Source organism: Somniosus microcephalus, unplaced genomic scaffold (genome assembly GCF_052327205.1).
Source record: "Somniosus microcephalus isolate GS21.2 unplaced genomic scaffold, FLI_Smic_1.0 unresolved_chr5, whole genome shotgun sequence".
NCBI classification, from domain to species: domain Eukaryota; kingdom Metazoa; phylum Chordata; class Chondrichthyes; order Squaliformes; family Somniosidae; genus Somniosus; species Somniosus microcephalus.
The window spans coordinates 47,409,227-47,418,407 of record NW_028225183.1 but is presented as its reverse complement, the minus strand read 5'-3'; the positions used below and the strand labels follow the sequence as shown (position 1 = coordinate 47,418,407).

Genomic DNA, 9,181 nt, shown 5'->3' with positions numbered 1-9,181 from the left:
TAAATGATTGCTGTGTCTCTCACTTGGCACACTTAGGGGCCAAAGAAGTCTGTAAATATATTAATTAAGATGTGAGCGATGGTGGTATAGTGGTGAACATAGATGCCTTCTAAGCAGTTGACCTGGGTTCGATTCCCTGCCATCGCAGCCGAGATACTTTTAATACCCCTCGCAGGTCAGAACTGACTTATGGAACGTTGCAGTAGGATTTTAAGAGAAAAAGAAATATCCATTGCAACTGACAAAATACTTTGATCTTCCATGGAATTCCATGCGTCTCCCATAGAAATAAAAAGGAATTTTAAAACAACATTAAAAATGGGGATGAAAAAAGAGAGAAGATTTCAGGTCACAAACAGTGCTAAAGATACTGCAGGGGAAGGTCATGTATCAGAGATTGACAGATACAGAACAAAACAAACACTTGCACGACAGAAACTGGCAGATACAGAGTAAAGCCCATACGCAATTACGAGTAATTGACAGGTACAGGGTGAAAAGCTCTCTTCCATACCAGAAACTGACAGGTACAATGAAAAGCCACCCACAATTTAGCAGAAACTGGCAGGTAAAGAGTAAGACTCACACTCACATTTCAGAGATTGTTTCCCCTCACAGGAGAATCTAGAACTTTGGGGCAAAGGCTCCGGAAAAATGGCTGGCCTTTTAAGACTCAGATAAGGAGGAATTTCTTCACTCAGCGGGTTGCGAATATTTGGAATTTGCTGCCCCAAAGAGCTGTGGATGCCCAGTCGTTGATTATGTTTAAGGCTGATATAGATTCTTGTACTGCGGAGGAATTAAGAGAGATCGGGAAAGGACAGGAAATCCGAGTTGAGTTCGAAGGTCAGCCATGATCTTATTGAATATCAGAGCAGGCTCGGGGGGCATAATGGCCAGCCCCTGCTCGAAATTCAAATGAACTTAGAAAGTAAAACGAATACTCACGTATCATAAATATGTCTGGTACAGATAAAACTATACTAATATACCAGAAAATGACGGGTATAGAGTAGAAACCACATTCACAAACCAAAGACTGACAGACACAGAGTAAACATACACTCAGACACCAGGGATTGACAGTTAGAGAGAACCCCAGATGTAATTAGCAGAAATTTATTCCGTTGATATGCTAAGTGCCCAAACATCTTGAATATACCCACCGACTGAGCATCCGCAGACCTCTGGGTTAGATATGAGAAGATTTATAACCCTCCGAGGGAATAAATTTCTGCTCATCCCAGACCTATAAAATTGAACCAACACTACCATACACTTATACTCCAACCACTTGCAATAAGGGCAAATATAAAATTTAATTCCCAATTGATTGCTGTTTACTTTCTGTGATTCATGTAGAAGGACACACAAATCCCTCTGAATACGAACTTTTACTCGGCTTTCACCTTCAAAAAAAATTACATATTTTCAATCCTATAAAGTAAAACACACACACACACACACACATGCATGTTAATCTGAATGTCAGATTAATACAGAATAAAACCCACACTCAGCTACCAGAGACAGAACAACACACAATGAAACCCGCACTCACACACCAGAGACTGTCAGGGACAGAGAGAAAGCCACACACACATCGAATAAATTGAAAGGTACAGAATAAAGCCCACAGTTACATACCAGAGACATACAGATAGAGAGTAAATATCACACTCACCTCCCAGAGATTGACTGATACAGTGTGAAATCCACACTTAAATCCCAGAGACAGACAGATACAGAGTAAAACCCACACTCAATTCCCAGAGATTATTTATTGTGGGGGCTGCATGACCCATTCAGATTAACATGTATGTGCAGTTGTTGCCATTAGAACATCGTAGGATCTGCTGTACAGGACCTACTGCTTAAAGGGAACACTTGCTATAGAATAAAACCAACACTCACATATCAGAGACTAACAGATACAGAGTAAAACCCAACTCACATACCAGAGACTAACAGATGCAGAGTAAAACCACACTCACTTACCAGAGACTAACAGATGCAGAGTAAAACACACACTCACATACCAGAGACTAACAGATACAGAGTAAAATCCACACTCACTTACCAGAGACTAACAGATACAGAGTTAAACCTACAATCACATACCCGAGACTAACAAATACAGAGTAAAACCCACACTCACATACCGGAGACTAACAGATACAGTGTAAAACCCAGACTAACATACGAGAGACAGACTGATGCAGAACAAAATCAACACTCCCATAAAAGAGAGAGAGAGGTGCAGAATAAAACACACATTCACATACCAGAGACTGAGAGATGTCGATTCAAACCCACACTCACTCCCCAGAAAATTACAGATGCAGAGTCAAACCCACACTCAGAACCCAGAAACTGACAAATGCAGAGTTAAACCCACACTCATACCACAAACTGACAGATAGAAACTAAACTCCACACTCCCAACCCAGAAATTGATAGGTACCAAATAAGCACACACCCATATAAGATAAACTGACAGTTATAGCATAAAACCCACACACACGTTCCAGAGATTGCCAGATGTATAAGAAAACCCCATTCAAATACAACAAACTGACAGGTACAGAACAATGTTCCCTCTATTATTTTGGGTGTGCAGCCCCTTAAACTGGGTGTGCGGCCCATTCAAGTTTTGGCACATGCATGGTTTCTTCCACTGAAGAGCCGGTGAGCAGCCTGCGTGGGTTCCCCAGACATCCAGATTAGCCAGAACATTTGTATAGAGACTAACATAATCATAGCAAAACCCACACTCACATCCCAGAAACAGACAGATGCTGAATAAAATACACACTCACTTACAATAATCTAACAGATACAGCGTAAAACCCACACTCACATTCCAGAAACAGACAGATGCTGAATAAAATACACACTCACTTACAATAATCTAACAGATACAGCGTAAAACCCACACTCACATCCCAGAAACAGACAGATGCTGAATAAAATACACACTCACATACATTAATCTAACAGATACAGCGTAAAACCCACACTCACATTCAAGAAACAGACAGATACTGAGTAAAATACACACTCACATACAATTAATCTAACAGATACAGCATAAAACCCACACTCACATTCCAGAGACTGACAAAAACAAGTGGAACCCACACTCACATCCCAGAAACAGACAGATACTGAGGAAAATACACAATCACATTACAGAAACTGACAGATTCTGAGTGAAACATGCACTTACATCCCAGAGACAGACAGATACAGAGTAAAACCCAAACTCACATCCCAGAGACGGACAGATAGAGAAGAAAACATACACTCACAAACCTGAGACTGACAGATGCAGGGTAAAATCCATACTCACATCCCAGAAACTAGCAGATACTGAATAAAAACCACACTAACTTACAGAAAATGTCAGGAACAGAGGGAAACCCACACTTACATATCAGAAACCGGCAAGTACAGAATAAAATCACAATGACATACCAGAAACTGACAAGTACAGAATAAAGCCAAAATAACATACCAGAAACTGACAGGTACAGAGTAATTCCCACATTCACATGCCAGAAACTGACCGATATAGAGTGAAACAGACACTTAGATCCCAGATGCTGTCAGGGTGTGTAATAAAACCCAAATCAGAAACTGAAGAAAAAAACAATGCTCACATACCAGAGACTGACAGGAGCATGCCATAAGGCCATCGAGTTTGCTGCACCATTCACTAAGATCATTGCTGAACTGCCTAGTTTCCAGGCGGTGCTTCTGCCAAAGAAATTCAGGGCTGGGCCCAGCAAGAGCAAGTAAAGGGGAAAAGATTTAATCTAATAACATAAAGGCTCGTTTCAGAGCCACCCATTGTATCTGTGAAAGGGTTGCTTACTGTCTGCAGAAACTGACCTGTTGATCACAATTATCCCAGCTGTGTTTTAATATTAAATCCCTACAGTTGTTAAGCTGGAAATGTCCTGATTAGAAGTGACCTTCAGGCAATTTCGGTCATAGAACGGTCAATGTCTTTTCAACATTTATAAATCTAGATCGACATACACAGCAGTGAGTTTGCTGTTCAGATTATTGAATATATATATCTATATATATAGGCAATATATTAATGAACAATCCTCGTAAGACAGGCTGTCAGTGACCATTTTATTGAGAGCAGATTAGAAATAAATAAAGAACAGAGTATAAATAAGGGTGGGTTGTAATTCATGACAGCATTCAAGAATGTGAGATTGTGGTGAGCGCTAAATCTGATTGGATGTGTAATGAGGCCAATCGGAGAGTTAAAGAACAAAGGATATTGACCATACTGCCAATAAACCAATCAGAATCGTTGCCTCCACTCATCCCTCATTAGCATAGCTCTGTGGGACGGACCGTGCGGCTGCCTATATCAGGCGAGCTGATAGCAGCGTTTCCTTATAGCTTTGCTACTTGAAAGAGAAAATGGTTGATGAGAAGAAATCAGCTGCCAAGAAAGGCGCCAAAAAAATCGTGAAGAAAGCGGCACCGAAGGGCGGCAAGAAGCGCAGAAAGTCGAGGAGGGAGAGTTACTCCATCTACATCTACAAAGTGATGAAGCAGGTTCACCCCGACACCGGCATCTCCTCCAAAGCCATGAGCATCATGAACTCGTTTGTGAACGATATTTTCGAGCGCATCGCGGGTGAGGCTTCCCGCCTGACCCATTACAACAAGCGGCACACCATCAGCTCCCGGGAGATCCAGACCGCCGTGCGCCTGCTGCTGCCCGGGGAGCTGGCCAAGCACGCCGTGTCGGAAGGGACAAAGGCGGTGACCAAATACACCAGCTCCAAGTAAAACTCCACGCTGTCCTGAAAGAAGAAACTCCAAACACAACGGCTCTTTTAAGAGCCACCCACAACCTCTCTGAAAGATCTACACATCGCATCTCCCTTTAGAATCAATTTACTGTAATTATTTCCTGAACAAGTGTGTTTGAGAACGTTTGAAGTTCCAGCTGTCAATTTAGTTTTGAATTTTCAGATAAGCAGTTTCACTGACCGGATCGACCTTAGTGTCGCCGTTGTATTTCCCGCTCAGTAAACTACAAACACAGTCCCTGATCGCTCTTTCCCTTTGTTCTCAGACCCGTTCACTTGCAGCTCCTTCCGACGAATTAAAAGCTTGTTTTTGAGATGAGACTCGGATTTCATTCACCTCAATCTCTAAAAATATTTGCATTTTTTAAAATGCCAATTGGGAGTCAATCGTTTTATTAACCCGAGAATTCCTGCAGTCTAACAACCCAGAATGGGGTTTCTTTGAGACCAGAACGCGGTCAGTTTGAACACTCTGTCCCTCTTCTCTTCTCACAGCAGGACTCCCAGATCTGGTTTCACTCCCGCAGCAGCGCCTGTGCAAAGGATCGATCGATAATCTGTGAATCCTCACTTTTACACAGATTGAGCTGGAATGTGTCCCGTTACAGAATCAATGCAAATTGAGGCCCGCCCGATACATTTGAAATAGAACCCGAAATTAATCCTGATTGTAACAGCCTAGAATTTGCAAGGGAGAGATGGAATAAGACAAAAGGAATAAAAAACTGTCCGGAAATCTTTGGCTAAAAGTGAATTTATTCAATTAATTCGCTGGTTTAGGAAAATATTGGCGGGCTTTTTGAACTTAAAAAATGGTTGGCGGACTGACTGTTGAGGTAGTTATTTCCACACACTTTTCATTGGCGGGAAAAACAGACTGTGATTGGTCACCGGAAAACACCAATGAAATTCACCACAGAGCGACCAATCACAAGTAGGCTGTCTTCATTCCTCCAGAAGGTATAAGAGGGGCAGATGTGGGCGGAGACTTTCATTCTTTCTCTGAACGATTGAATTGTGGAAATGTCTGAAAGAGGAAAAACCGGCGGTAAAGCTCGGGCCAAGGCTAAGTCTCGCTCATCCCGGGCCGGACTGCAGTTCCCTGTGGGCCGGGTTCACAGGCTCCTCCGAAAGGGCAACTACGCTGAGCGTGTGGGTGCCGGAGCCCCGGTCTACATGGCTGCTGTGCTCGAGTATCTGACCGCTGAAATCCTGGAGCTGGCCGGCAACGCGGCCCGCGACAACAAGAAGACCCGCATCATCCCCAGACACCTGCAGCTGGCCATCCGCAACGACGAGGAGCTCAACAAGCTGCTGGGAAAGGTGACCATCGCTCAGGGCGGGGTGCTGCCTAATATCCAGGCGGTGCTGCTGCCCAAGAAAACCAGCACTGCCAGCTCCAAGAGCAAGTAAAGCGTACAAGATTAACTCCAATAACCTAAAGGCTCTTTTCAGAGCCATCGACTTCAGTTGTGAAAGGGTTGCTTAATTTTTAGCCATTTTCAGTAAATTGTCGAACATGTAGGAATCTGGATCCACAAACACTGCAGCGGGCTTGCTGTTAGCCAATATTCAGATCAGTGATTCAATATGGAGAAGGTCTGGCTTCAGCGAAAAACAATACACACGGAACCCTAACGTGAGACCGTCACTCAATGAACACGTTGTTGGGAGAGCCGAATATGAACCGATGTTTAGAACCGAGTATAAAGTGAGAGCGCGGTTGTTGGGCTTACCGTTCCTTATTGGGATAATAATCCCATAGGGATAAATATATACATCCGGAAGCATACAAACATTTCCCCTTTTAATTGGCAGACAGGATCAAACCAGAATTACAGCTCTGGTTAATTTTTAAATATTCCAAATAGTAATTGAAGTTCCCACCTGTCCGCTGGTTTTAAAGGTTAGATTCAGACTTGAGGCACCTCGTTCTCTCTCTCGGATCTATCTGGTATGTCGAGTTGGATCAATTTACTATCAGAACCCCCACTTATATTTTCCGACTCACACTGGGCGAGTTCATTAGTCTACCGGGCAGCTCACTCACACTTCAACCTAGAACATAAACGCACCGTCAGATATACAATGCCGAAGTTTATAGATGCCCAGTTAAGGTAACAGTACAACACCTGCACGCTGTGTGCACAGTCCAGTTTCTCTTGCGCTGATCGGAGCTCTTTCCTTTGCTGATTTGGTGGCTCTTAAAAGAGCCGTTGTTGTGTTTGGTGCTAAAGTCTAGAGCCGGGCAGGGTGAGTTTAGGCGCGCTCCCCGCGGATGCGGCGGGCCAGCTGGATGTCTTTGGGCATGATGGTGACTCGCTTGGCGTGGATGGCGCACAGGTTGGTGTCCTCAAAGAGCCCCACCAGGTAAGCCTCGCTGGCCTCCTGCAGGGCCATGACGGCCGAGCTCTGGAAGCGCAGGTCGGTCTTGAAGTCCTGAGCGATCTCCCGCACCAGGCGCTGGAAGGGCAGTTTGCGGATCAGCAGCTCGGTGGATTTCTGGTAGCGGCGGATCTCCCTCAGAGCCACAGTGCCGGGTCTGTAGCGATGGGGTTTCTTCACTCCGCCCGTGGCTGGAGCGCTCTTCCGGGCCGCTTTGGTCGCCAGCTGTTTGCGAGGAGCTTTCCCTCCGGTTGATTTGCGCGCTGTCTGCTTGGTCCTGGCCATTTTCTGAATCGATCTCAGCACAATCTGGAACACACGGACTGTTAATGCGGAGTCTGCTGTGTGTCCGCCTTGTTATACTCAGTGAGGGACCGCCCCGAGCACTGATTGGCTGGAGACCGGCGCCCTCCCACTTCAAACCCAACTCTGACCAATCAATGAAACGCTGGAAACTCACGCCCCGATTGGCTGAGCTGTGATTAAACGGCCATTTCAAAAAGTCCGCCAAATTTAGTGCAGAAAATAACCGTTTTGAGACAAATCGTTTTTATTCTGCACATATTGAGACGATCATTACCAGAATCATTGAAGGTTTTAAATGTTCCTTCCTGGGCTTGGTGCTTTAGGGCCCTTCCCATTGCCCGCACTCTGGGCTGTTGATGCTGACAGGAGCGGGGAAAGGGACCCGCGCCAATCTCCCGCTCTTCCACTCGATTCCTCTCCCTCTCCTCTCCAGCCCATTCAGAATTTCCCCCCGCCCGTCCCATTGTGACGTTAGCCGCCGCTTTCAGGGGAGAGGATCAGAATTCAGTCGCTTCTCTCTGTCCCTGTGGAGCCTGTGAGAAGGCCTTGGCCAATAATCTGTCATTGGGTAACTGTACAGTCAGCGATCTGATACTCCGCACATTTTAGATTGCTGAATGGAGACTTATTGGCGCCGGTTACAGATAAGAGGCTGACAAATTAAACCTGTTCGTAGAACAGCGCCAGGAATTACTGACGGTGAACGCAGAATAACAGAACAAAATGACGGAAATTTTAAAATCATTCCATTGAAACTAGACTTTAGATTAATTCGCTTCTTTCCGGCACTGGAATTGGCGGGCTTTTTCAAAAGGAAAAAATCAAACATTTCGCCTGGTCGACAATTTCAACCAGATGTGCTTACATTCTAATGTGTGATTGTGGTTCTGTGATTGGTGAAGAAATGGGACTGTGAAGGGGACCCCCAATCAGAAGTAAGGTCGGGTTAGACCTGACTGAGAAAGGCAGGGAGGGGAGGAGACAGAGTGAGAGATTAAACAGAGAGAGCGGGAGGGGAGGAGACAGTTTCAAGAGTGACAGACAGAGCAGAGAGCGGCCTCTGATCTTCCAGCTCCACCTCCAGCTTTCTGTAACCGCCAATTTCAAACCGTTTATCGACAGTAGAACAGAAACACAGCGCTCCGCACAAACCCTTACAGACTCGGACTTCATATTCAAGGGTTTCCTGAAACCAGAATCTTTTAAATAAGTTCCGGTTACAATTAACAATCAGTAATATTCCCGCCTATATACAGTCCCTTCAATCACAAGTCGACCCGTCTCCTTCCATGTCAATCTCGGACCTTATTCCATCTCCGCACACTTCCCCACACAGACGGGTTCAGCAGTTTACAAACACCTTATTCCAGCTGATTTGGAGAATCTCATGTGTTGGGGTTTGAATTGTGGCGCGGGGTATCCCCAGTGTCACCGTCTCACAGAGACTCTCACCCTGAACCTGTGAACTGAAAATGACCCTGAACTGAGGCTGGAGCCGAACACCCCCCAGTTAGAGTGAGGCCCGGCCCGGACATCCCATTCTCTCTGTGGGGGAGGGGTGGGTGCAGCGAATGTCAGCGAGTCACCAGGGAGCCGGGGTTCATTTGAAATGATTTCAATCTGGAATCTGAGCCCGGCCCCGGGAC

At 45.2% G+C, this 9,181-nt stretch overlaps 1 pseudogene; it reads left to right on the top strand.

Annotated features, from left to right (window-relative positions):
* Positions 1-742: 742 nt before the first annotated feature.
* On the top strand, positions 743-5,131 carry LOC147088157 (histone H2B pseudogene; annotated as a pseudogene).
* The last annotated feature ends 4,050 nt before the right edge of the window (positions 5,132-9,181 follow it).